The sequence below is a fragment of the Gopherus evgoodei genome, chromosome 1, assembly GCF_007399415.2.
Source record: "Gopherus evgoodei ecotype Sinaloan lineage chromosome 1, rGopEvg1_v1.p, whole genome shotgun sequence".
Lineage (NCBI taxonomy): Eukaryota > Metazoa > Chordata > Testudines > Testudinidae > Gopherus > Gopherus evgoodei.
The window spans coordinates 356885009-356912826 of NC_044322.1; the positions used below are offsets into that span (position 1 = coordinate 356885009).

Here is a 27818-nt window from a genome sequence, read left to right on the forward strand (position 1 = left end):
AGTTGGTGTTGGTCCTGCTTTGAGCAGGGGGTTGGACAAGATGACCTTCTAAGGTCTCTTCCAACTCTGATATTCTATGATTCTATGATTAGAAAATGTGCCTCATAATGACAGACTCCAGGAGCTCAATTTATTTAGCTTAACAAAGAGAAGGTTAGGGGGTGATCTGATCAGTCTAAAAGTACCTACATGGGGAATATTTGATAACAGGCTCTTCAGTATAACACATGACTGGAAGTTGAAACTATAAAAATTCAGATTGGAATGGAGATGTACATGTTTAACCGTGAGGGTGATTAACCATTGAAGCTATTTACCAAGGGCTGTAGTGGAGTCTTCATCACTGGCAATATTTAAATCAAGATTGGTTGTTTTTCTAACAGATCTGCTCTACGAGTGATTTTGGGGAAGTTCTCTGGCCTGTGTTCTACTGGAGGTCAGAGTAGCTGATCACAGTGGTCCTTTCTGATCACTGAAGACCTATGTTCAAAGAGGCTGGGAGGTCTTAGTGTTGAGTGGCTGGATGGAATATCTGAGTTCAATTCTTGGCAGACGTCTTCCTGTGTGCTCAGCCAGGTGTGCTAATCTCTCTGTGCCTCAATCTCCCCCTCTGTAAAACAGGGAAAAACCTTCCCTTCCTAGCAGGGGCATTGTGAGGATAGAGCTATCAAGGTCTGAGAAGCACTAGATATTACAAAGATAAGTGCTGTAGAGAAGACTATAAATAATAAAAATAAATAAAAAGCCAGTTAATAAGTGGTGCAAATGGGCTTACCAAGCCTTCTGTACCAGATGAATTCCTTCCTTAGTGCAGACATGATCAATAAAAGTAATAAAGAGGAACCTCAGTACTGAGTCTCAGTGCCTTGATTTATATTAAATGATATGTACCCCTCTTTCATTTACTGCTGATGTAGAGGAGCTGTCGGGATTCTGGACCAGCCCTTCTAAGGATTTTTGGGCTGCAGAAAACGGAGAGGCAACATAACAGTTTTCAAGTGCATAAAAGGTTGTTACAAAGAGGGAGAAAATTTGTTTTTGTTAACGTCTGAGGATAGGATAAGAAGCAATGGGCTTACACTGCAGCAAGGAGGTTTAGGATGGACATTAGGAAAAACTTTCTGTCAGGGTGGTTAAGCACTGGAATAAATTGCCCAGGAAGATTGTGGAATCTCCATCCTTGGAGACTTTTAAGAGCAGGTTAGACAAACACCTGTGAGGGGTAGTCTAGATAATACTTAGTCCTGCCATGAGTGCAGGGGACTAGACTAAATGACCTCTTGATGTCCCTTCCAGTCCTATGATTCTATGTGTGATATAATGACCAAAATTTTCAAACCAGGAATCTCATAGGTAGGCTCCTAAGTAGAGCTAGGAGAATTTTTTTTTGGCGTGAACCATTTCTTTTTTTTTCTTCTTTTAAATATGCAAATTTTTTTGAAAAACTTCATTTTTGGATCAAACAGAAATTTTTTTTTTTTACTTTTTGGAATTGCCAGTAAACTGAAAAATCAGTTATTGCACAGCTCCACTCCTAAATCCATATTTAGACACATAAATAATGGCTTGTCTATACTTGAAAGTTAATTCAGATTAAGGCAGGGTGTGAATTTAAAGCACAGTAGCTATTTCTGAATAATGCTAGTATGTTGGACACTCTTATTCCAGATGAAAAATGCCTTGTTCCTGTTTAGCTTAATCCATTTTAGAACAGGGCACTCTTATTCTGGAATAAGAATGTCCATCCATGGAGATTTTCAAGAATAATTATTCTGAAATTACTTCCTGTGTAGATAAGCCCTTAGTGTCCTGATTTTCTGAGCTGAGGAATCTGCCATTCTGTGTAGTGATATGTTAACTTGCTGTTATATTATTCAACTACTAGCTGGCTCTATGTGGAGTCTCAGACCAGTCACAGTCCTTGTTATACAAGGCAGACAAAGTTGGAAGATGAGCTGTGCAAAAGCCTGTCCGATTGCTGGAGCTGTATTGTTGAACTAACACCTCTTATTTAAGAAGGCCTGATTCCATGTACCAGGAAACCCCTGTTGTCTTTTAGACAGTGAAAGCACCTTTAGGACTAGAACCTGGAGGTTCTAGGCCACTGATGCATCTGCATTGCCATCAGGAGCTTGGGCTGGCTTTCTGCTGGCAGACCCTGTCAGGCTAGACAGTCCAGGAAGTACGGCCCAATGGGGCCTGAGTGGTGGCCTCCCGCAGCCCACTGATTGGCCCAGGTCGGTATATAAATCAGGAAGCCATTACCACCAGCTATCTGAGGAATGATGCAATATGTCTGTTTGCTTCTGCTCCACTCCTTGTCTTACTGTGAACCTGACACTGGATCCTGACCCCGTTCCATCCCTGATGCTGCTACTTGCCTTCTGTCTGTGCCTGACCTTGACTTTCTGATATCCTAACCTGCTTTGATTCCAACTCTGCTACTCACCTCCTGCCTGCAACTTAGTGCCTGACCCCTAGTTCTTGGTATCCTGACCCAGTCCGACTCTGCTATGTGTCCCCTGACTGCAACCTGGTAACTGCCTGCTGCCCATGGCCTGGCCCTGACAGACAGCGAGCACAAGTCAGAACTGTATAGCATTGGCAGAATCCTTTCTGGCCAATTGATTTGGAGTCTGTGCAGAAAAGAAGTGCCCAATATGGCGCAAGAAGGCACAGAAATGTAATATAGCCTTTACCTGTGGGGCTAATAGAGTGTGTGTGTGTGTGTGTGTGTCCTTGACCCACCTACTGACCAATTCTGTGGCAAGATCCCATGCAGGTCTGGAAGGAGGGAAGAAACTGCTATGGAGTGTTAGGGGCTATTCTTTCACCCTCCCACTTCCCTGATTCTTCTCACATGAACAGAGAGCAACAATACCCAAAGTCCAAAGGCGCAAACAATTCGATGTTTATTGGGGTGAACTTCCAGCAAGCATGATTCCAGTTTCCTTCCTTAGTGTCCCCCTTCCCAGCTCTGACACCACAGAGCCTTGCCTGTGTCCCTGTTTCTGTTCCCATCCCCTGTTCCCATTTCTCCCTTTAGCAAAACATGATCCCAATTCCCCCAGTCCCTGTTCCCATTCCCCTCTCCCCTTACTTCCTGATTGACTGCAGACTATATAGTAAAACTTGTGTTCTGCTTAGCTATACCTTAACCAATCATTTTACTGAAATCTAACTAACCAATCCTAACATACTGTAACAGGTTTATTTAACCATTTATATCGCACCACCTTAATTGGTTTACACCCAACAAAATTAATTATACCGCAGACAGAAACAATCACAGAACCAGACAGAGACCATTCAAATAAACATACAAAGCAATACAGAAGTGAGGATTTCACAGCTACATCTATACAGACATAAGGGTTTTCCAGCTGTGTCTATTAATAAGTGAGTTCTTGCCAGACAGGACGCTATCAAACTAAGTTTCCTTTTACATCTTCTAGGCTCTTCCCTTTCTCTGGAGGTGATAGATGGGATCACCTTCCTAACAGCCCCAGATTGCCTTATTTCAATGTGACTAGTTTGGAATGTGAGGATGTGACCATACATTTCCCAGTTTATGGCTGGCCTCTGCTGCTTAGCTGAAGGCCTTAGCTTAAGAAGCAGGCCTCAGACTGTTACAGTAAGCAGCAGCAGACAGTGATTTTTGATTCTTTCTTTTATATCTCTATAACTAGCTAAGTGATAAGAATACACCTATACTTTGCAGAGAGGCCTGAATATCTATATCCTAACATGGAGGTAGCTGAGTCTCTTTTCCACATGGATGATGCACAAAGAGAACCCTCTGCACGTTGATCTCTGGAACATGATTATTCCAATATGTCTGTTAGTCTATAAGGTGCCACCGGACTCTTTACTGCTTTTACAGATCCAGACTAACATGGATACCCCTCTGATACTTGGAACACGATTGGTTCCGAAGTAAGGGTTTGGCCTCCTAGGGAATAGAATCTTCATTATAATGTTTAATAGTAATCCCTAGCTCTTATATAGCCCTCTGCATCTGTAGATTTCAGTGTTGTACAAGGAAGACCAGTGTCATTGTCCCTATATTACAGATGAAGTGGCAGGAAATGAGGCCGAGTGAAGTGACTTGCCCAAGGTCATCCAGCAGGCCAGTGGCAGAGCTGAGAATAGAAGACTGGTCTCCTGAGTTCGAGTTCAGTGTTCTAACCAATAAGCAACACTGCCTAGGTATTGGCCACTTATCATGAATGTTGTGGACTTTTAAAAATTATAAATTGTTACTTATATTTGTAACTTCTTTAGATTATTATGCCCTAAGTACCTGTCTTCAAAGAAACCTGGACGTTGCACACAATCAGACTGAGCTGGCTGAAAATGCTGTGTGACTGTTTCTCTCCAATAGATGGTGCTGTGAAACTAGCCTTTAAACATCCCAACATTAACTTGCAGAGCACCTAACTTCTCACCATCATTCTGGTTACCTGAGAATAATAAAGTTGACTAGGATGCCACTTAAAAATCAGTGCCTGGATCTTCAGCAAGGTAAACCAGTGATCTGCACCTGTGGAAGACCTGGCCTTCTAAGTATAGGCAGTGATGTCTGTTGGGATGTAATTCCATGATGGGTGCAAATGATCAGAAAGCAGCCTTGGCTGTAAGTAGGGGCCTGATTCTCCTCTGCTGTTCACCTCGTTCAATCATTGACACTTGAGCAATCAGAGCCCAAAGTGGGTGTGATCTGCAACTGTTCTGATTTTAGCTGCATTTTTACTCCTACTTTGCACAGATGGAAACAAGTGGAGGATCATGAATGATGTGGTCAAAACAAGTGTAATTTACAAACCAAGGCTAAATTATGTTCAGTTGAGCTGGCATAAATCCAGAGTAACTCCACTGGAGTCAACACAGATGCTGGTCCCAAGAGAGGGAAAGGGCAGGAAAACCTTCAACGAAAAGTATGTGTGATAAAGTAGGGATGGGCTAACAGCATCTTATAAAACACTACAGCAGAGAGCAACTGGCTGTGGGAGATTGGATTGAATGGTCTAATAAATCTCTGCCTTCTGATTTCTGTGACCTCTCCTGCTCCCGTTAGTAGCTTGTCCTGCTACAGCCAATTGAATTCTGCCCCTTTCATTGTTCACACTCATCGACTAACAAACGGGAGCAAGTTACACACCCTTGCCACTTACAACTTTTTGCTGATGTGACTTGCTGTCTATGTTACGAGTTACATAAAATCAGGGCCTGCTTTAAAAGGATGTAAGGGAGTTACTCCAGGTATAAATTTGGCTCCTTGCAAATAGTTTGATCCTGATTCTGTAGTCTTGGGCAAAGCTGCAGGAACTGGTCCTTTAAGATTACATCTATAAAAATTATGGGCTAGAACCATCATTTACAGCAGCTGGACAATCTGACAATTTGCTGATGTGTATGTATTATGTACAAATATAGCCCCCCAGTTCAGCCTTGTATTTTTAGCTTGTGCCTAACTTTAAGCACATGGCTTTCAGTGACTTTCTGTGTACTTACAGGGCTTAGCAGAATTGGGGCCAGGTATATGGGTATATATACCCATATAATACATGATTGATCTGTTCCATGACACTGTCTTCCCTGAGTGACGGGAAGAAAGATAACTTATGAGTGAGTAACTTATAGCCAGGAGTGATTTTTCTTGATCTCTTCTCTGGTGTGAAGATGAATGTCCTAGAGAACCAGCCATTGTGTATTTTCTGTATATAGGGGATATGTGTTTTTCTTCTGCTTTCCTCCAAAAATGAAACACTTGAAAGTGACAGCATGGAACACCGGAATGTTTGGTAATCTAAGCTAATGGGCACTGCTAGAATTTCAGTGTCTGGGTGCTACTATCTTGTTGAAGTAAAATAGCCATGATCACACTTGGATTAGGAACTGATACACACTGAAAGGGGAAAGGGCAGCTAGTTGTCCAACTCTTACTGAAAGTCAGTGGAAATGGGCCACCAAACTCCTATTTGTACTTTAGAAAATCTCCTCCTCTGTACATATTTGCATATACATATTTTATTTAAAATTAATTTGGGACATGGAACATTTATTCCCAATTTGAAACTCAAGGTCAGACATTTGGCCACTATCATATATGAGGATTTAGCAACATTAGTGGCAGTAAAACAAACATAGCTAAATTTCCTTTGCCCTGAAGATGTATTTCTTAATATAACAATAGTAGTGCTCCCTTCCATGAAATTAGCATCACTGCGATTTTTTCAGTAGCGGCTAAGCCCATGGCAATGCTGGTTTTATATCTAATTTTTTTATGGAAGATATTATATGAGCAGCATTCTGAGTTCGTTTTTTGCATTGTGCCTCTAAAATATCAAGAAGCCTTTAAAAAATGACCATTTGAAAGATATCTCCACTAAACCAGTTTGAATATTATTGGCTACATCCAAAGTCCATTAAAGTCAATGGGAGTTTTTTAACTGACATCTGTGAACCTGGAATCTATGTCTGGACCATTTTATCAGTATTTGAACTTAGGAAGACAGTAGCCACTCTGAGAAGTTCCAGAGGATTTTTTTTAAAAATCTTGTTTTTCTTTATTGGTATTCTTAGCTGCCTTCCAAAGAGCTAAGGTAGACTGTAAATTCTTTGGGACATGGGTCATGTATGCTTTCTTTTATGTACAGGGCCCAGCACAGCATCAGAACTCAATAGTCAGTAAAACAATAATTAATAAAAGAAGCAGCAGGACAAGATCAAGATAAATGGTCAGTTTTCAGAATGTAGAGGTAAATAGTGGTGTCTCCCAGGGGTCTGTACTGGGACCAGTCCTATTCAACATATTCATAAATGATCTGGAAAAAGGGGTGAACAGTGAGGTGGCAACATCTGTAGATGATACAAAACTACTCAGGATAGTTAAGTCCAGAGGAGACTGCGAAGAATTACAAAGGGATCTCACAAAACTGGGTGACTGGACAACAAAATGGCAGATGAAATTCAATGGTGATAAATGCAAAGTAATGCACATTGGAAAACACAATCCCAACTCTACATATAAAATGATGGGGTCTAAATTAGCTGTTACCACTGAAGAAAGAGATCTTGGAGTCTTTGTGGATAGTTCTCTGAAATCATCCACTCAATGTGCAGCGACAGTCAAAAAAGGGAACAGAATGTTGGGAATCATTAAGAAAGAGACAGATAAGACAGAAGATATTGCATTGCCTCTATATAAATCCATGGTACGCTCACATCTTGAATACTGCATTTAGTTGCCCTATCTCAAAAAGGATATATTGGAATTGGAAAAGGTACAGAAAAGGGCAAGAAAAATGATTAGGGGTATGGAATGGCTGCTGTATGAGGAGAGATTAATAAGACTGGGACTTTTCAGCTTGAAAAAGAGACGACTAAGGGGGGATATGATAGAAGTCTAAAAATCATGATGGGGTGGAAAGTAAAAGAGTAAATAACACTTCCTTATTCTCATAACACAAGAACTAAGGGCCACCAAATGAAACTAATAGGCAGCCAGTTTAAAACAAACAAAAGGAAGTACTTTTTAACATAACAAACAGTTAACCTGTGGATCCCCTTGCCAGAGGATGTTGTGAAGGTGAAGACTATAATGGGGTTCAAAGAGAACTAGATAAATTAATGGAGGATAGGTCCATCAATGGCTATTAGCCAGGATGGGCAGGGATGGCATCCCTAGCCTCTGTTTGCCAGAAGCTGGGAATGGGTGACAGGGGATGGATCACTTGATGATTACCTGTTCTGTTCATTTCCTCTGGGGCACCTGGCATTGGCCACCGTTGGAAGACAGGATACTGGGCTAGATGAACCTTTGGTCTGACCCAGTATGGCTGTTCTTAAGAGTAAAGAGGGAGTTCCAAGGAGATTAGAGGCATACATGACCCCTGCAAAGAGGACAAGTGTGCAGAAAAGAAAGTATCAAATAATCCGTGTGTAATGGAGAGAAACTATGCAAACATCTGCTACATTCAAGGTACAAACCATTGTCACTTCCCCAACTTGGAATATTATGGTATCTCCAGAATTCAGCATGTATACTTACATCCTTAAGACTTGGTGTATTCCTATCCATGTATGCTTTCTTGCTCTCCTTATACCATTATGTATGCAAATCAGGAAAACTGCAATAGTTGGCTCTTGAGCTGATCCAAAAAAGGGGGAATTTTGTGATTTTTTTTTCAAAATTTCCACCCTTTTCTCAGCATTTTGAAAATCTGAAATGTCAGAAGTCCGACAATCTTGCCCAGTTTTATAGCTACTTGAAAAACAGGGGTGAGGAAATCATGAGAAATTCACTCACACTGTCCTTATTTCTTTGTAATTTTAATGTTCTGTCAAAAATTTGAAAAATTTCAGCCACCTTATTTGCACCTGACATCTATTCCTTGTTTTCCCAAAGTCTCCCCTCTTGCTTGAGAAGAGAAGGCTGGGAGTGGGGACCCACCTGTTCCCAGCCTCAACGTATTTGATGACTGTTAATCAATTGCTGCCCATGTTCACTGAAGGTAAGACAAAATGTAAGAGGCTTAATCTGCAGCAAGGGAGATCTTGGTTAGATATTAGGAAAAACTTTCTAAGGACAGGGAGAATTAAGCTCTGAAATAGGTTACCAAGAGCACTTCTGGAATCCCCATGACTGGAGGGTTTTATGAATAGTTTAGACAAACACCTGTTAGGGAAAGTCTAGATATACTGTGTCTTGTCTCAGGACAGGGAGTTACATTTCTGTATTAATGATCAAGAAATGCACAGGTAGGGTGATGGTGTAGCAATATGAACACCTTATGACACTAAATCATCAGGTGTAGATCACCCCAGCTCCAATCTACCCCAGGGAAAGTCACAATCTTCATTATCCCCTGCAACCTGTTTTTTTTCTACATTAATTATACAAACGTGTAATTAAGTATCTGAGTGGGCAAGATCTCTTCTCCATAGACACCTCACAGTGAAATAATGGCTCCAAGAGAGGCTGGTGACAAAGCTTTAAGAGTCGTGGGCACCTAGGCATTCTCATCAAAAGAACAGGTGAAATGTCCTGTAGCGAGATGATGGCTAAGTCTCGCTGCTGTTCAAGACAAATTCGGCGAAACTGCAGTTGAAGTGGGAGAGAGCCGAAAGCGGGACGCGAAGTCCGGGACTAACGATTTGCGTCTGTGAAGCACGAAAACACCAGCTCAGATCTAATCTTTAGAAGGGAGGAGGACCCAGCCCAGGGTGTGGCCACTTGTGCGTTTAGGTAATTTACAAATAGGATCCTTGCTGGGAAGAACCCGATCGTTACAGCCCGGAAGCAGCTGGCGTTGTTTTGTTGACAGGTCCGTTGTAACTTGGGGGTGAAAACAGTTTGATGGGCGGTGTCGGCTTCCCCCACCCCAGGGATCGGTGTATAAGATTGAGAAGGCTCAGACGCAACCTTTGCCTTTGTTCCTCGGCGTGTGCAGCGCCGGAGTCCCTGGGGGTGACAAGGAGGGGGCTTCTGCTCGTCACTTGCTGAATGTCCAAGAACACCATCTCTGGCAATTTCCTCTCCCTCTGACTAGTCTGGCCGGGGAGCTGGGTGTCTGCTAATCAATGTTTCTCCAGCCGGCAGGCTTTCTAAACCCCTCTTCTGGGACCTGGTCGCCAGAGTGAAGACCTAACCACAGCCAGGAGACCAGCTCTCTCCTGGCTGATGGGATGGGGTGAGGGGGTCTCGCTTCCCCTTTGATAACCACGCCTCTCCCCCACGCGAATCAAAACACCGCTGCAGTTTATGCTATGCACCCCCAAGGAGCCCAGTTAAGATAAATCGCCGTTTCCCACTGCGCCCGCCACTCCCCACCGTCCTCCTTCAGACTAGACCGCAGGGTGCGGCCCTGGGACAGCCCAGCCACGGGGACAAGCGACAGCGCAGCTTGGCCTCCTTGGAAGAGTCCGGATCCGTCCAGCCCCCAAAGCGGCGCCACCGCTGCTGCTCCAGAAGCATCCGCGACGCTATTTCCCTACCCATCTCCTGGTACATCCAGAAGAATCCGAATCAAATGACACGGGCCAAGAGGGGCCACGAGCGCCGTTCAGAAACGGTGCGCAGCTTGTCTTTCCACCCCCGATTTGGGGGGGTGCAGAATTTGCTAATAGCCCTCCCCAAACCCCCTCCCCAAATACTGCCCTGGGAGCCCCGCTCCTCTTTTAACGCAAGGTTTGAGTCCCGCTCGCTGCGTTGGAGGCAGCTAGAGAACCGACGGGGAAAGTCCAGCGGGGTCACTCCTGCTTGCAACAAAATGTGCCCAATTGCAAAGGACATGAAAGTTGTGTGCGCGCGGGGAAGGGGCTGGCCGGTGCTTGTCGCCTACTCTAATGAAACTCTTGGGGCTCATAGCGTGCTGTTTTTTGCAACGGATCATACATAGGATCATGTCAAAGCCTGGGAGACACGTGGAGGCGCGGCGATCTGATTAAATTCCCTTTTATCCATACAGCTGGGCACGCATCTATCCTAGATCTGGCTGCAAGTTTCATTGCAAGGAAGAATGGAGCAAACAATCCTAAAATAAAGGGGAGAGGGTGGGAAAGGAGAGGGAGGGTAACACAGATCTACTTAATTTGCTGTTTTAGCAGTGCCCTGCACAGAATCCATCCTATGCAGCACCGCCCACTTCAGTTGCAGACAAGTGTGTAATAATCTAAACTAACCGGGACATCGGTGTGTGTGTGTGTGTGTGTGTGTGTGGAGTAGAAGCTAGTTAATTTCTTCCCTTGTCAATTGCCCCTCACGTAGAGTTTCTCTTAAGCCTAGCCCCCACCCCAGCTAATTGAATTTATTGCACCCCATGATTGCAATCTTTGGGGGTGGGTGGGAGGCGGGATTGCAACCCACTATAATTGGCAAAGAAAAGCTTGCAACGGCTGGAAAAGGTCATTGAAGGAGTTGGCTGCAAAAATATAATCTAAAAAGAGTGGCAGGCATGCGCAGTGCGAGGATGCCATATTGGAATGAGTCTGTAGTAAGTGAGAGAGGGAGACGGATCGCCTCTTCTGAACTGAGCTGAAGGGTCTTTGCCATTTTAGACGCTGGGGGGGAAAAACTTCACCCAGGTAAGACAGCGCGTCAGGCGTATTTCCTTAAGCGGCCGAAGTTTTGATCTGCCTGAGGCGATCGTGTTTGAGCCGCTGGGTGGACAGGGGAGCTTTATGTTCAGGTTTATTAAAAGGCGGAAAAAAAAAAAAGCTTGGACAGAGAGTGAAAGCTGGCGTGTTTTTCTTAAAAATTTAAGCGAGCAAGTTGTTGCAAAGTGGTTGGCTCTGCGTGTCCCTGGCAGCGCTTGAACGTACAGATCTAGAGACTCGATTCTAGATACCTGCACTCAGGGTGGCTTTTTTTTTTAAATAGTGTGATCGCCTTTCTTTTGCAATGCATTGGAGAGTTGTCTTGGGCAGGGTTTGCAATGCATGTGCCATTCATCGCATGCAGTTTTGGGGGGGTTTGCCAGGGGGATTTTTTTTCCTTTTGGAGCGTGCCACATTTTAGATACATGCATACCCTCGCTCTTTTTTTAAAGTAATATCCTGTCATTTGGTGCTTTCCTGATATAAGCTCATGTGACCTCCTTTCGAATTTACTAGACTGCTCTATCTCTTCAGAGAGTTATTTTGTGTGTGTGTGTGGGGGTGTTTTTAAATCGGCAGAAAATACAAAATGTGTGTGTGTGTTTTTAAAAGCTTGAAAGAGGATGAGATGCCACATTTCCTAGCCCTGATCCAGATACATTTTTTTCTATAGAGCTAGAGAACTGCGGTAAATGAATATTTATAAAGCTTGTCAGTTTCAACATGGCGGGGTAAGGTACCTTTAAAAACTGAAAATAAACATTTACAGATGAGGGCGGAGAATAAAACTTGGGGTGCTACATGTTTGATTCAACTCTGCTTTGTTGCCCAGGAAGGTGCCTTAGCAAATTAGACGGGAAATAAAAGAGTGGGGATCATGTCCCAGTTTTTTCCACTGGCAGACTTAGTGGTGTGAAAAGTACATCACACAAGGCAGAGCAACCAAAGTGTGTGCGGGGTGTGCGTGTGTGTGAGAGAGAGAGCGCTCAGGAGGAACCATCAAAAGGGGACCTGGACTCTGGCACCAAACGAGGTTGCTTTAAATGCCCAATCTGCAGACAGGCAATGAAAAATAAATGCGGGGAGACACAACAATAATTTACTGAACATTAAAACGAGGCGAGTCCTCGGATGAGACATTCTTTCGGAGCTCCTAGCATCTCTTCTGCCAAGCCTTTTCGGATCAGCTAGCTGCAGTGAACCGGTGCGGTGTTTTTCTGTTGTTTTGTTAATAATAGGGGGTGATAAAAGCTCTATACACCTAGCTGCGTGGAGATTTGGCTGTTTAATCGTTTATCATCAGAGGACGAGGCACGTTGCAATAAAAATTCTCTTTGCCCAGGGAGCCTTTACAAAGCCAGAATCCAAACGTGAACCTGTCGTCTACGGAGCATGCAAATCGGAGACTTCGGAGGGGGGCAGAGAAGTGGTTTGGAGGAAGGAGTTGTGCGTCCTCTTTCCTAGTTCCTAATTTGAAGTGCATTTCCAGGCGGGCAGGGGGAGCGGAGCAGGCAGGCTGGTTGAAATACCAGAGAAACTTCCTTGTTTCAGTTCAGGCAACATTTTTGGTTGCCGTTGTTTGATGTTCAACTTTTTCTTCGGCCCACCGTCTGCGGCGTGGTTGAGGCCACTGGGGGAAAGGAAAGCACCGCACCCTATCCGCGTGGGCACTAGTGAGAAGGGGGATCATCGTTTTAAGAGAGGGGAAGGAGGGGAGGAGAGAGATCTGGGGTCTAGTTTTGCTCTATGCCTTAGAGCAGCGATTCACAAACCACGATGCTTGCTAGCAGGACAGCACCCGTGATTAATGGGAGACAGTGTCTTCTACGTTGCGACGCCAACAGAGGGCGCCTTTTGCAAACCACTGCTGCCCCCACCCCCCGCCTCCTGCGTCCACACAAGTTTTGCTGCCGGACGCTTCGACTCCCAGAGTTGGGGACGCAGCGATCCGGATCTGGCGATCTCTGGTCGGCTTCAGTGGCGCGGCGCGGCGGGCTGTTGTCAAGTGAACCCGCCGCTGGATGAAGGGCGTGCAGTTGCGGCGCCGCGTGAAGGAATCCACTCCGGTCTGGACGGCGTGGAAAGAGATCGGTGCATTGACAAGCCCCCCGCCCGGCCCGATGCCGCGGCTTTGAAGCTCCGTCCTTCCCAATCCGCTTTGCCTCCCTGTGGCACTCTGGAAACGCCTGGGAGCGGCGAGAGCTGGCAGCTCTGCAGAAAAGCAACCCCCCCCCCCGACGGTGTCTCCTGATAAACGGGCTGAGAGCAAGCCGGGAGGGAGGCCTGTGCGGGATCGCAGTCCACCCAGTATGGTGGCGGTCTCCCTTCCCCTTTGGCTTCAGAGGATCCCATGAAAAGAATTTAAAACCGGCCTAAAATGGCTCTTTCCTTGCAAACTGCGAATTCAGAGGGGACCACCTCCCTTGCACTCACGTGGCTCATGACACGTTTGAGAATTAACTCTAAATCCCCGAGACCGGGGGATTTCGAGTGCTGTGTATCTATAGTGTGTCGTGGATGGATGCAATTGTACCGTGCAAGGAGATCCAGAGATCGCAGCCGAGGTGTAGCCCCTTGACTGTGTGTGGTGTGTAGGAGGAGGAAAGGACTGAGCCTGGAGGCATTGCAAGCTCCAGACCCTGCCTCCACCGACCGATCTGCCATGTAAGCTGAATCCTCTGTGCAAAATCCATCTCTTTCTGCTGAGGAGATAAAGAGACACATCAAGAGGTTCTTCATTTAAAGGGACCGCTTTCCCCCAAAGCACTGTATGGTGCTTTATGCTTTGGATGGAGGATGGGCTTTGCTTGGCTACTCGTTCAGTTCCCGAAGCTAATGGGTTCCCAAGAGAGCAGGGGGGGTGTGGGGAGGGAGATCTTGGAAGTATTTCTTGGGATTGTAAGAGCCTCAAGCATTCTTCCTTGCGAGGATAAGTGCTGAACTGGGATGCTGGGGGGAGGGCGAGAATTGCCTTCAGTGGTAATTGGACTGGAAGAAAAAGTGTAAGACTTTTCTTTGAGAAGATTTAATTTCTCCTGAAATGTCCTTGCCAGTTATCTGAGCTCTCCTCCTATTCCCTTTGGTTAGAATAAACATGCTCATGCAAATTCTCTCTCTGTTGCATTTTGCCTGCTTGCCACTTTTTAGGTTCTGAAATGGTCCCCCAAGTGGGGGTGGGGGAAATACATGCATGTGCCACTGTTCTGCAGTAGATGGTAACTGTGAAACACACTGTCGGTATATTGTTTTCTTCAGCTAGTCCAGGGGTTCTCAGACTTTTTGTACTGGTGACCCATTTCACACAGCAAGCCTCTGAGTGTGACCCCCCCTTATACATTAAAAACACTTTTTAATATATTTAACGCTATTATAAATGCTGGAGCAAAGCAAGGTTGGGGTGGAGGCTGACAGCTTATGCCCACCCCCCATGTAATAACCTCCCAACCACTAGTTTGAGAACCCCTGATCTAGTCAAAGTGTTGTCTGATAGCCTCTTGAGTTACTTCCTGACAAATGTCCTGTTGGGTGGATAGATGCAGGTACTGCTTACCTATCTCAGGACTGGAAGGGACCCTGAAGGATCATTAAGTCCAGCCCCCTGCCTTCACTAGCAGGACCAAGTTTTGATTTTTGCTTCAGATCCATAAGTGGCTCTCTCAAGGACTGAACTTATAACTCTGGGGTTAGAAGGCCAATGCTCAAACCACTGAGCTATCCCTCCCCTTGCTAGGGTAAAATGCCCATTGACTTGTTTGGGAGCTTCATCTGAGTAAGGACCACAGAATAGAGGGCCTCACTATGATGTGATATGATCTTTGATCCTGTCTACATGACCATGCACACACACCCCACGCTGACCCCTATTGTGAGGTTGTGTTTGTTCCATACAAAGCCTTTCAGTTTTCTAGCCTTGGATGTGAAGTTTATTGTCTGTGTCCATCACACCCTATTGCACTTCTGTTGCCCTTCCACCCCCTTGTCGGTGTCTTGCAGTACACCACCACAAATGTCTGTGCGGAGGTTGTCAGGCTGCAGGTGGGTTCTTGGGAGGTTTACTGCAGAAAGGAGCAAAATGAAATATAGAGCCGAGGCAATGGCAATGTAATGACCCAGGTGGCTCTAGCAAACATTCATATAAAGCTGATCTCTTCTCACCTAAAAGAGGCAGAGCGCTGATGCCAACTCCCTTCAGCAGCAAAGAGAAATAGATTATAGGGTGAATTTTTTTTTAAGCAGCTGTGGACATCTGTATAATGTGATTGTTATTAACTAACCCATCTTTATCGAGCAGAAGCTAAGATACAGTGAGCAAACAGAATCAAGTAGCATTTTTATCCTATCTTGGCAATTGTCATCTCTTCATTAGGCAAAAAGAGCTCGAATGTAACAGGGCTAGAGAAGGCTTCTCTGTTTCCGCTCAGGGGATGTCTTTGTTGCTGTTGTTTGATTGCTTCACTGTGGTTTGCTTTCTGTAGGTGAATGAATTGGGATGCTGCTCAGATGAACAGGAAGGTGGTTAATTATAAGATCAGTGATGCCAAGCGTTGGCTGTCCTTAAGAGTGAGATTTACAGCTCCAAAGAGTGAGTTTCAAGACCAAAGAGTGAGACTTTCCAGGTGGTGTTTCAGGTCATTGCTTAAGACAGAGATTCTCATCTTTGTTCCTTGGTGACATCCAATAGTCCAGGTTTTTAATCCAACCAGCATTTAATAGTTTGTTTTAAAATGTACACTGTTCAATACTGCATATACAACTCTTAAATATCTTAATTCATATTAAAGTCTATGGCACGTGAGAATTCTATATGCAGTGCAAACAAGTGGATTTTAATAAAAATGATTTGCTAATTGGAACAAAAACGTGGATGGTTGGAGATCCCTGAGGACCAGAGATGATAACCTCTTGTTGAGGCACACAGTCAGTGGACAGGACAAGAGAAATATTCAAAAATAAACTTTTCATAGAAACCTAATAAAAAAGAAAACTTTTATCAATATAACAATATGTTTGGTTTGCATATCATGTTGTCATAGTGATCATCCATTTGAAAAATACAGTACAGATATTTGGTTTGTATATTACTCATATTACATTTACAGTAAACTAAAATAAACGGATTCCAAAATAAATAAATGCAAAATATATTAAAATTAAATAATTAAAACAGTACATTAAGTGAATGTAAAAATAAACAAAGTCATTACATTTAATTAATTTGAAACTAACTATAGATAAAAGATTCAGATTCCACATTTCTTTTAATATGTAATTTGGTTTCATATTTTAGTCGTGTGCTTTGTTGTAGTGCCAAGTGGCCCTTTTGCTGTTTTTATAACTTCTTTTGATGGCTCAAACTTGAAATATGGCTCAGGATTTTGAGCTTCAAGTAGATAATAGAGTGCAGTATCTAGTCCGAGGTGTGGTCTGAATGGTGTCTTATTCTTTTGAACAAGACTCGACACTCACTCACTCAAATGCAGGAGATGAGAAAAACTAAGCTAAGCCTGGAAATCCTGGAATGGGAATGTAAAACCACTAGGGCTTTTGACATTGCTAAGATGTGACCATACAGTGTCCATCCTATATTGCACAGTAGTCCTATCTCCGTCAGTCTGTAGTGCTGCCTCATCCCATACAACCTGTTTTCTGCCTCAACTGGTAATCAACAAACTCGTCCTGCAGCTTCTCTATCTCAGGTGGAGAGAGATTGAACATGTGCTGATATCTACCAACAAAGTGCTCAAGTGCAGTTTCCCCTAATCTCAACCTTCACAAGTCCTGCCATCGTTAACATTTCATCATTCCAAGGGAGCGTCTCACGTGCATAGTTGGCTGCGCTAGCATAGAATGCTCTGGCTGTGCAAAAGAACTTCTGTTTTGCAAGAGGACTAATATTTCCTTTGCGCTTCCAGCTTTCGTAGAACCTGTTTTGTGACCAAATCTGCAAACACTGTTTGTCTCTTTCAGCACCTGGGTAAAAATCTTTTAAATCTTTAGCTATTTACTCAAAATGCATGAGATAAGTTTAGGAGTATGTGTGAAAGTGAGATGGCGGGCTAACGAGTGAATCTCTCACCCAATGAATGAGTCTTGACATATCTGAAGAGATTTTTTTTTAATAGATCATGTATCCTGAATTGAAGGAGGCGGAGGGACTGTTCTAACAAAGCTAATAACTTTTATGCTAATAATAGAGTAGGTCTAATAACTTTTATGATAAGATGGATTCTCAGTGTGAACACTTAGTAAAAGAAATTGCATTTAAATAGATTTGAACAAATGATGACTAGAGATGGATTTCTTGTAAATAAGACACTATTCATTTGCTGTTTTGTAGAGGGTACATTTGATATTAGAGTAAAACCAATGATCACACTTTAATATTAATACATTTATAAATGATAGATGTTATAAGCCTGTTGCACGCTTGTATATGTTCCAGATGGATGCAAGAACATCCGTAGAAGGCATTATAAATGGTTGTAAGCAGCTATTGACCTGTTGGACTAACGGCTTTTTATTACAATATCATTTATTAAAACTTTGTAAAATACTCTTAGTTAAAATAGTACCAAGAGTATATATGACTGCTGTGCTAGAAATAATGTAATCATAGGACAATATTATTTCATGTCATTTTATAAGCCTTCGTTGGCTATATATCGTATTAGCACCTGCAAAAGGATAGAAAATGGTGATATCTGTGTATTTTGTATGAAAATAAAAAGCCTGCAGAGATGGGAGGAAAGAAGGAACGCCAACCCATTGTTATCTAATCAGCTGTAATTGAGTCTCAGAAGAATTCTGCATCATAGCTGATCAATGCTGCTAGCTGCTGAAAGGACATGAGATTTCAAGAATTCAAGAGCATGTGGGACTGAGCTGTATCTTTAACCTTCAGTCACTTCCTCTAAGGGAAAATGCAAACTAGGAGGAGTCTTTTGTTGACATATCTATTTCCAAAGGCGACATATAATATTTTTTCTTCTTTATAACTTGATACCAAGAGGAGGCATTAAGGACGACGCAGTAATCTCCTTCTACCGCTGTGGACCAGTAGTAAGCACTAGGTCCAATACCACTGAAAGGATAACATCAATCTAAAGCTAAACTATTCCTTATTCTGAGCATCCCATCTTCTTTCTTCCGTCAGTGAGACAGTGAGCTCTTAGACCCTGGGCAGTTTTCATTCCACGGCTTGTATAGTGTTAAGCACACTGTTGGCACTCAAAGTAATGTTTTAAATATCATGAGCCCTGTCTTGCTGCTAGAAAAGCGAATGCCTTTTGGCACTCGGATACAATGCTCACGAGCCACACAAATATCTAGTCTGTCAAAACTCTCATTAGTACTATTTCAATCGGTTAGTCAGCCCAAAAGTGTGCCAGGTGCCTCCTAAATCAGAAAGCAATCGTGACCTTTGCCCCAAAGAGCTTACAAACTAACATTAGACACAATGTAATGAGAAGGACACTGCAGCAGGGAGGGGATGAGGACGGAAGATAGGTAGCATAAGTAGGAACGTGGCTCTCAAACTTTTTTTACTGGTGACCCCTTTCCCATAGCAAGCCTCTGAGTCGACCTCCCCCCTTAAATTAAAAACACTTTTTTATATATTGAACACCATTATAAATGCTGGAGGCAACACAGGATTCGGGGTGGAGGTTGACAGCTTGTGACTCCCCCATGTAATAACCTTGTGACCCCCTGAGGGGTCCCGACCCCCAATTTGAGAACCCCTGAACTAGGATTATGTGGTTAGTCAGTGAGGATGAGTTAATGGCATGATATACTAGAGACAGTATTTTTTCAATGACTGTCTTAGTTGGTTAATTTCATGTAGGTGTCACAACAGAAGGGAACCAAATTAAGAAAGGGCCTCGTAGACCAGCTGAGGGGTATGCAGGCTGGTGTTTTGAAGATATTTTAGTGAGAGGCAGATGAATGAGATATTGAGGCTGGTATTGCTGGTGGGGCAGAACATTGGGGAGGACATGAGACGCTACAAGGGCAGGGTTGGAAGAGGAGGAGGAGAAGTTGTTGAAACTTGATGTAGTGGAGGAGGGAGAGCCAGGGGAGCGATTCAAAGAGTGGGGAGTGTCAAAAATGACAGGCATGGAAGGTGATCTTAACAGCTGTGTTCTAGATGAAGTGAAGAGATGATGTGTGTGTTTAGAGAGAGGCCATTTTAAAAAATAAAATGTTCATTACTCATGTTACCCTTTAAAACAAACAAAAACCTACACTGAGGCAGCAAGGGCCTAAATGCTGCAGCTTACAATAGTAATACAATTTACAAACCTTGTGGTGATTACATTGCTGTAGTATAATTGTCCATTGCTATGACATATTGCTGCATTTCTGTACATTATTATTTAAATAATTAAAAAACCTCACTCAGGTTTCTGCACTGCATCTTTACTCTTTGCACTTTGCTCAAAGTTGTGCAATACAAATAGACTAGTCAGTTTCACTTTGCTCTACAGAACGTTTCTACTCGATTTCGTTTTCCGGATCTCATGTATTACTGGCTCAATGGTACAAGTGTTTGGGTGGCAGACCCCAGAGCTGGCGCTAGGCATAAGCAGACTAAGCCATTGCTTAGGGCCCTGAGCGGCTCAAAGGGGCACACTATTTACTTGGTGGTGGTGGTTGTGTGTGGGGGACAAAATATTCCTGCTGAGGGCCCCAGAAGGGTTGGCGCTGGTTCTGGCATACCCTGCAGGGGAATATAGAAATGCAAACAAAAGACTGTTTCACTGACCTCTTAAAAAAATCACAGAAATATTTCTACTAATATTGGGCTTTTACAAAACCTAAATGTGGGATGTTAACAAAATATCCCTTCAAGGACAATTTTGAAGAGTGTATTTATACCCTCTGATATTTTTATTAATAAAAAACAAAACCTATAAAATTAACCAGTAGCCAAAAAAATAAAAACGACATTAAAATGACCACTTAGACTGAACGTGAAGCCACTAAGAAATGAGCCAAGTGCCCGAACTTTGCAGTCCTCACCCAGACAACTAATCCTTGGTCACAAGATTAGTCCCACTAGTATCAGTGGAGTGACTGGTATAGGAAAGAACTACTCACATGAGTAAAAGTTACAATATCTAGTTCAACCACAGGTTATTGGTCTCTGGATAGTGTATATTTACTCAACAGGGAAGAGTAATTCCCTCCAGTGGAAATCACTGGGTAAAATTCAGTGGCCTGTGTAATGAAGGAAGTTATAAGAATGGCCGTACCGAGTCAGAGCAAAGGTCCATCTAGCCCAGTATCTGTCTACCAACAGTGGCCAATGCCAGGTGCCCCAAAGGGAGTGAAGCTAACAGGCAATGATCAAGTGCTCTCTCTTTCCTGCCATCCATCTCCATCCTCTGACAAACAGAAGCTAGGGACACCATTCCTTACCCATCCTGGTTACTAGCCATTTGAGGACTTAACCACCATGAATTTATCCAGTTCTCTTTTAAACGCTGTTATAGTCCTAGTCTTCACAACATCCTCAGGTAAGGAGTTCCACAAGTTGACTGTGCGCTGCGTGAAGAACTTCCTTTTATTTGTTTTAAACCTGCTACCTATTAATTTCATTTGGTGACCCCAGTTCTTGTATTATGGGAATAAGTAAATAACTTTTCCTTATCCACTGTCTCCACATCACTCATGATTTTATATACTCTGTCATATCCTCCTTTAGTCTCCTCTTTTCCAAGCTGAAGAGTCCTAGCCTCTTTAATCTTTCCTCATATGGGACCCTCTCCAAACCCCTAATCATTTTAGTTGCCCTTTTCGGAACCTTTTCTAGTGCCAGTATATCTTTTTTGAGGTGAGGAGACCACATTTGTATGCAGTATTCGAGATGTGGGCGTACCATGGATTTATATAAGGGCAATAATATATTCTCAGTCTTATTCTCTATCCCCTTTTTAATGATTCCTAACATCCTGTTTGCTTTTTTGACCGCCTCTGCACACTGCATGGACATCTTCAGAGAACTATCCATGATAAATCCAAGATCTTTTTCCTGACTCGTAGCTAAGTTAGCCCCCATCATATTGTATGTATAGTTGGTTTTTTTTCCAATGTGCATTACTTTACATTTATCTACATTAAATTTCATTTGCCATTTTGTTGCCCAGTCACTTAGTTTTGTGAGATCTTTTTGAAGTTCTTCACAGTCTGCTTTGGTCTTAACTATCTTGTGCAGTTTAGTATCATCTGCAAACTTTGCCACCTCACTGTTTTCCCCTTTCTCCAGATCATTTATGAATAAATTTGAATAGGACTGGTCCTAGGACTGACCCTTGGGGAACACCACTATATACCCCTCTCCATTCTAGAATTTGCCACTAATTCCTACCGTTTGTTCCCTGTCTTTTAACCAGTTCTCAATCCATAAAAAGACCTTCCCTTTTATCCCATGACAGCTTAATTTACGTAAGAGCCTTTGGTGAGAGACCTTGTCAAAGGCTTTCTGAAAATCTAAGTACACTGTGACCACTGGATCCGCCTTGTCCACATGTTTGTTGACCCCTTCAAAGAACTCTAATAGATTAGTAAGACATGATTTCCCTTTACAGAAACCATGTTGACTATGCTCAACAGTTTGTTTTTCTATGTGTCTGACAATTTTATTCTTAACTATTGTTACGACTAATTTGCCCGGTACCGACGTTAGACTTACTGGTCTGTAATTTCCGAGATCACCTCTAGAGCCCTTTTTAAATATTGGCGTTACATTAGCTAACTTCCAGTCATTGGGTACCGAAACCGATTTAAAGGACCGGTTACAAACCTTAGTTAATAGTTCTGCAACTTCAAGAGTTCTGAAAGAACTCAAATGTGGGTGAATGCCATCTGGTCCCCGAGACTTGTTAATGTTGAGTTTATCAAATTAATTCCAAAACCTCCTCTAGTGACACTTCAATCTGTGACAGTTCCTCAGATTTGTCACCTACAAAAGCCGGCCCAGGTTTGGGAATCTCCCTAACATCCTCAGCCTTGAAGACTGAAGCAAAGAATCCATTTTGTTTCTCCGCAATGACTTTATCGTCTTTAAGCGCCCCTTTTGTATCTTGATCATCAAGGGGCCCCACTGGTTGTTTAGCAGGCTTCCTTCTTTTGATGTACTTAAAACATTTTGTTATTATCTTTGGAGTTTTTGGCCAGCAGTTCTTCAAACTCCTCTTTGGCTTTTCTTATTACACTCTTGCACTTAACTTGGCAGTGTTGATGCTCCTTTCTATTTGCCTCACTAGGATTTGACTTCCACTTTTTAAAGGAATTCTTTTTATCTCTCACTGCTTCTTTTACATGGTTGTTAAGCCACGGTGGCTCTTTTTTAGTTCTTTTGTTTCTTAATTTGGGGTGTACATTGAAGTTGGGCCTCTATTATGGTGTCTTTAAAAAGCACCCATGCAGCTTGCAGGGATTTCACTTTAGTCACTGTATCTTTTAACTTCTGTTTAATGAACCCCCTCATTTTTGCATAGTTCCCCCTTTTGAAATTAAATGCCAAAGTGTTGGGCTGTTGAGATGTTCTTCCCACCACAGGCGCGTTGAATGCTATTTATTATGGTCACTAGTTCCAAGCGGTCCTGCTATAGTTACCTCTTGGACCAGCTCCTGTGCTCCACTCAGGATTAAATGTAAAGTTGTCTCTCCCCTTGAGGGTTCCTGTACCAGCTGCTCCATGAAGAGAAATTTTATCTCTGCGTTTCATCCTGAAGTGAAATGTTCCCAGTAAATATGGGGATAACTGAAATCCTCCACTATTATTGGGTTCTTAATTTTGATAGCCTCTCTAATTTCCCTTAGCATTTCATCATCACTATTACTGTCCTAGTCAGGTGGTCAATAATAGATCCCTAATGTTATATTTTTATTAGCGCATGAAATTTCTATCCATAGAGATTCTATGGAACATGTGGATTCGCTTAAGATTTTTACTTCATTTGAGGGTCCAGAGAAGAGCAACAAGAATGATTAAAGGTTTTAAGAACATGACCTATGAAGGAAGGCTGAAAGAATTGGGTTTGTTTAGTTTGGAAAAGAGAAGACTGAGAGGGGACATGATAGCAGTTTTCAGGTATCTAAAAGGGTGTCATCAGGAGGAGGGAGAAAACTTGTTCACCTTAGCCTCTAATGATAGAACGAGAAGCAATGGGCTTAAACTGCAGCAAGGGAGATTTAGGTTGGACATTAGGAAAAGGTTCCTAACTGTCAGGGTGGTCAAACACTGGAATAAATTGCCTAGGGAGGTTGTGGAATCTCCATCTCTGGAGATATTTAAGAGTAGGTTAGATAAATGTCTATCAGGCATGGTCTAGACAGTATTTGGTCCTGTCATGAGGGCAGGGGACTGGATTCGATGACCTCTCGAGATCCCTTCCAGTCCTAGAGTCTATGAATCTACATTTTCTTTCACATATGGTGCCACCCCCCCGCATGACCTGTTCTGTCCTTCTGATATATTTTGTACCCCGGAATGATTTTCCCTCATAGATTGCTCTCAGTCCACCAGGTTTTTGTGATGCCTATTATATCAATATCCTTTTTTACCACAAGGCACTGTAGTTAACCCATCTTATTATTTAGACTTCTAGCATTTGTGTACAAGCACTTTAAAAACTTGTCCCTGTTTATTTGTCTGCCTTTTTCTGATGTGTCAGATTCTTTTTTATGTGACTGTTTATCATCTGATCTGGCCCTTACATTATCCTCTTCCATCCTCTGCTCCTGACTATAACCTGGAGATTCTCTATCATTAGATTCTCCCCTAAGAGAAGTCTCTGTTCGATTCACATGCTTCTCTGCAGCAGTCAGCTTTACCCCATCTCCTAGTTTAAAAACTGCTCTACAACCTTTTTAATGTTTAGTGCTAGCAATCTGGTTCCACTTTGGTTTAGGTGGAGCCCATCTCTCCTGTATAGGCTCCCCCCATCCCAAAAGTTTCCCCAGTTCCTAATGAATGTAAACCCCTCCTCTCTACACCATCATCTTATCCACGCATTGAAACTCTGAAGCTCTGCCTGCCTACCTGGCCCTGCGCGTGGAACTGGGAGCATTTCTGAGAATGCTCAGACAAGATAATCATGACCCTTCTAGTCTGTGAATCCAGCTTCAGTTTATTTCAGTGGAAGAAGACTAATGTTTCTGAGGAAATTATTGCTCAAATATCTCATATGAAATAAAGTGTAGACAAACGAACTATTTAATTTTTTTTCATCCAAGAAAGAGTTTTGATGAGTTAACAATTTAATTCTTAAATCAAGGGTAAGGCATTTGGGAATGCTGCTGCTTGAATGTAGGTCAGGCAGATGTTAGTGTTGAGTTCGCAATATGTGAGTACATTGGGTGTGATGACACATTAATATTGCATGATCTAGAGTAGTTTGGATGCTCACCATTACATCTTTAGAGGCCATATGCAGAATGAAATGGAATCCAATTTGTTTTCCTTGAGAGAGAAAAGGGGTAGAATTGTAGGACGCTCTAAACTAAAATGTATAGTAAAAATTGATTCTGAATAAACTGAGCCAAAAAATACAGCACAGGCGACACTTGCTTGTCACTAAAGAATAGAAGTGCTTTTTTACTTGCCTTTATATTGTTTTGAGGCATAGCAGCAGATAATTGTGATTATGACACAGGACAAGGTCTTGATCCTGTGCACACTTATACGCGTGTAATCCCTTGCAGACAGTGGGACTATTCATGGATGTAAATTTATGAGAAGTGTCTTAAGCGTTATGGGATCAGGGCCTAAACACTGAGCGGGTGGGAAGAGTAAAAGAAAATGGGCACTGCCAAGACCTAGCCTGTGATCTTTCTAAAAAGTATTACAAGCTAATGGCAGATGTTTGCTGGATTCTATCTCGCTTCTCTTTTTGGAAAGCCTCTCTGAGTACCGAGAAATTCAACAACATAAAAGCCAGAATTAATTACCTTGAGCAATGGGAGTTTTGGCTGATTTAAGCAGTTCTGGATTGGTCCCTGTATTAGAGTCACTAAAACAGCGTTTTGTGTTCCCTTTGGTGACTCCTCGCATTTAACTAATTAGCCCTGTTCACAGGACCTGGGTGATTTCAGTCAATGTGGCTGATGCCAAATAAGATGGTTTGGGCTGATAAACAGCTGGGTGTGTTAATTTAACACTTTGACACAGATAATTTTCAACTCTGTTTAAAACACTGGGGTGGATTTGAAGCAGCCACATGATCCTGTGGCTGTAACTTTTATGCTCCTTTCCCTCATAAAGCATGTCTCGTATTTTTTCCTGTCTCTTTGCTTCCTGTTTTGTTTAAATTGCGAGGTCTTTGGGGTTCTGATTGTCTTCTTCAGGGGACTGATTCAGCAAAACACTAGAGTCCATATTTAACATGAAGCACAGCATAATCCCACCCCTGTTCAGCAAAACCCTTACGGCTAGATTCGCAAGGGGGACAGAGGGTCGTCTGCGCAGCAAGCGGGAGCCCACAGCAGCAAGTCTCAGAGCCTGCGTCTACAGTCTACGGTTAAAAATTGCTGTGTGGACTTGGGCTCAGGCCTAGGGGGATGGGCTTCAGAGGCCGAACTCCATCATGAGCCCGAATGTCTACATGGCTGTTTTTCGCACCGGAGTGTGAGCCCAGTGACCCTGAGTCTCTAGAGCTAGGCTCTGAGACTTTCTGCTGTGGGATCCTGCTTGCTGTGTAGAAATAACCGTAGGTGCCTAAGTCCAAAATTTAGATCCTCAGAAACCCTGCTCAGCTGCTCCTTACCCCTGTAGGTGCCTAAATTCCCTTGGTACTCAAATTCCCACTTAAATTTCACTCAGGGCTGGTCTACACTGCGGGGGGGGAAGGGGTCGATGTAAAATATGCAACTTCAGATACGGGAATAGCATAGCTGAAGTCGACATATCTTATTTCGACTTCCCGCGCCGTGAGGACAGGAGGTATTGATGGCCGCGGCTCCCTCGTCGACTCCGCTTCCGCCTCTCGCCCTGGTGGAGTTCTGGAGTTGACGGGAGCGTGTTTGGGGATCAATTTATCACGTCTAGATGAGATGTGCTAAACTGATTCCCCGATAGATCGATCGCTACCCACCGATCTGGCAGGTAGTGTGGACATACCCTTAGTCTCTTATTGAAGTTGTTCTGCTTTGAATATGTAACCCTTTTGCCAGGTGGAGCCAGCAGCAAGTAGGGCCAAGTTCAATATCTAGGGGTTCCTCTCCATCAATACAATGCAGAACTGGCTTGAGCCTTCATCCAGTAACCTGGGAAAATTACACACCACCACTGGGTGCCTCTGAGAGGCAATACTTCCCCAATCGCAAGCCCAGAGTCTGAGTGTAGAAAAGAAACTTTTTTAATGAAAGGAGGGAAGTCACTCGACATTAATTAGGGAAAATGCCACAAGTGGGATTCATAATCCTAAAACTGAGCAGGACACCAACCCTAGAGTGCGTGGGGCAGTGTCTTCTGTCTCATGTTCTTGAGTTCTACAACCAAAAGCTCCTTTTTCTTTGCCCCTCTCTGCTCCCTTACCATAACCCACTCACAGTGGTTGTCCTTGGTCAGAGACGATCCAGCATTCAGAGGTGCATCTATGTGAGTGCAACTCCCACCTGGGGAAGACGGCACCTTGCTTGCTCTGTCATCTGAGTACTTGCTTTGCCTTGCCTTGCTAGCTGATTGTCTGTGAACCTCTGCACATCAGTCTCTTAGTAATTTTCAGCTCTCTGCAGGCTGGACAGAAACACTGCCCCACCAAAACTGATTTCAGCTCTCATTGAGCATTTAAAATAATAGAGGCTCTGAATAAAGCCTATTTAGCTATTTCTTTGAACAGTGGGGGGAACAGGTTAAACCAATCCAGGGAGGACATTTGGTGAGGGGCCACACCTCCTGGCTGAAATATTTGTCCCCACCCCTTTTACTTTCACAAGGGTTTGGCATTCAAGCCCCTGGCTTACCCAAGTCCTTTCAGCGGAGGGTGACCCCCTCATTTGGGACAGGTTAAGCACAGTTCTGCTCCTCTTTAGTCATACAATAATGACAACATTGGTAACAACAGCATTTCACTACCCCTGCGTTCACTACTAAAGTGATTTGTAACCCAACACCAGCCAAAATTGATTACTTTGAGCATCACACTGCTCTATCTGCTGGATATCTAAGAAGAGTAGGTGAGTTCATGTAAATACAGTTTGCGCTTGAAGTCTTTCCCTGTCCCAGCTAGCTGTCAGGGAAGAATTCATTCAGACCCTGCTTACATATAAATAATTAAATATTAATTGCAGCAGGGACTAGAACCTAGGTCTCCCCGGTGCCTGCACTAACTACCAGGCTTGTAGAGTCATTATCTTACCTAAATATTGGATCAGCATTTCATAGGAAGCAGAACGGTTTCAATAAGAGAGATTGAGAGGTACCTCCCCTGTGAATACCATGTAACTTAGTGGTTGGGGCACTTTCCTAGGAGGTAGGAAACCTGGAGTCAAGTCTCTGTTCTAAATCAGGCAGAGTGGAGATTTGAAGCAGGGCCTCCCATGTCCAGGGGAGTGTGCTAAACACTCTGCTACTGAGCAAAAAGGGGAAACCATCACCTCTTCTTCCTGGTCGTTCTTTGTGAGAAAGGACTGACCTGGCTTGGGTGGGCATCTAACTCCAGGAAAGGCTTTGTGACTGTGAATCCTAAACAGAGATAGGCGCTTAACTTTGG

General features: G+C 43.3%; 1 protein-coding gene across 2 annotated transcripts in view; it reads left to right on the top strand.

Annotated features, from left to right (window-relative positions):
• Nucleotides 1-10975: 10975 nt before the first annotated feature.
• SFMBT2 (Scm like with four mbt domains 2) overlaps nucleotides 10976-27818 on the top strand; it is a 234462-nt gene continuing 217619 nt past the window's right edge. For both annotated transcript variants that reach the window (XM_030572497.1, XM_030572663.1), the window contains exon 1: nucleotides 10976-11088. The gene's annotated coding sequence lies outside the window, so the exon portion shown is untranslated. The remainder of the gene's footprint in view (nucleotides 11089-27818) is intronic.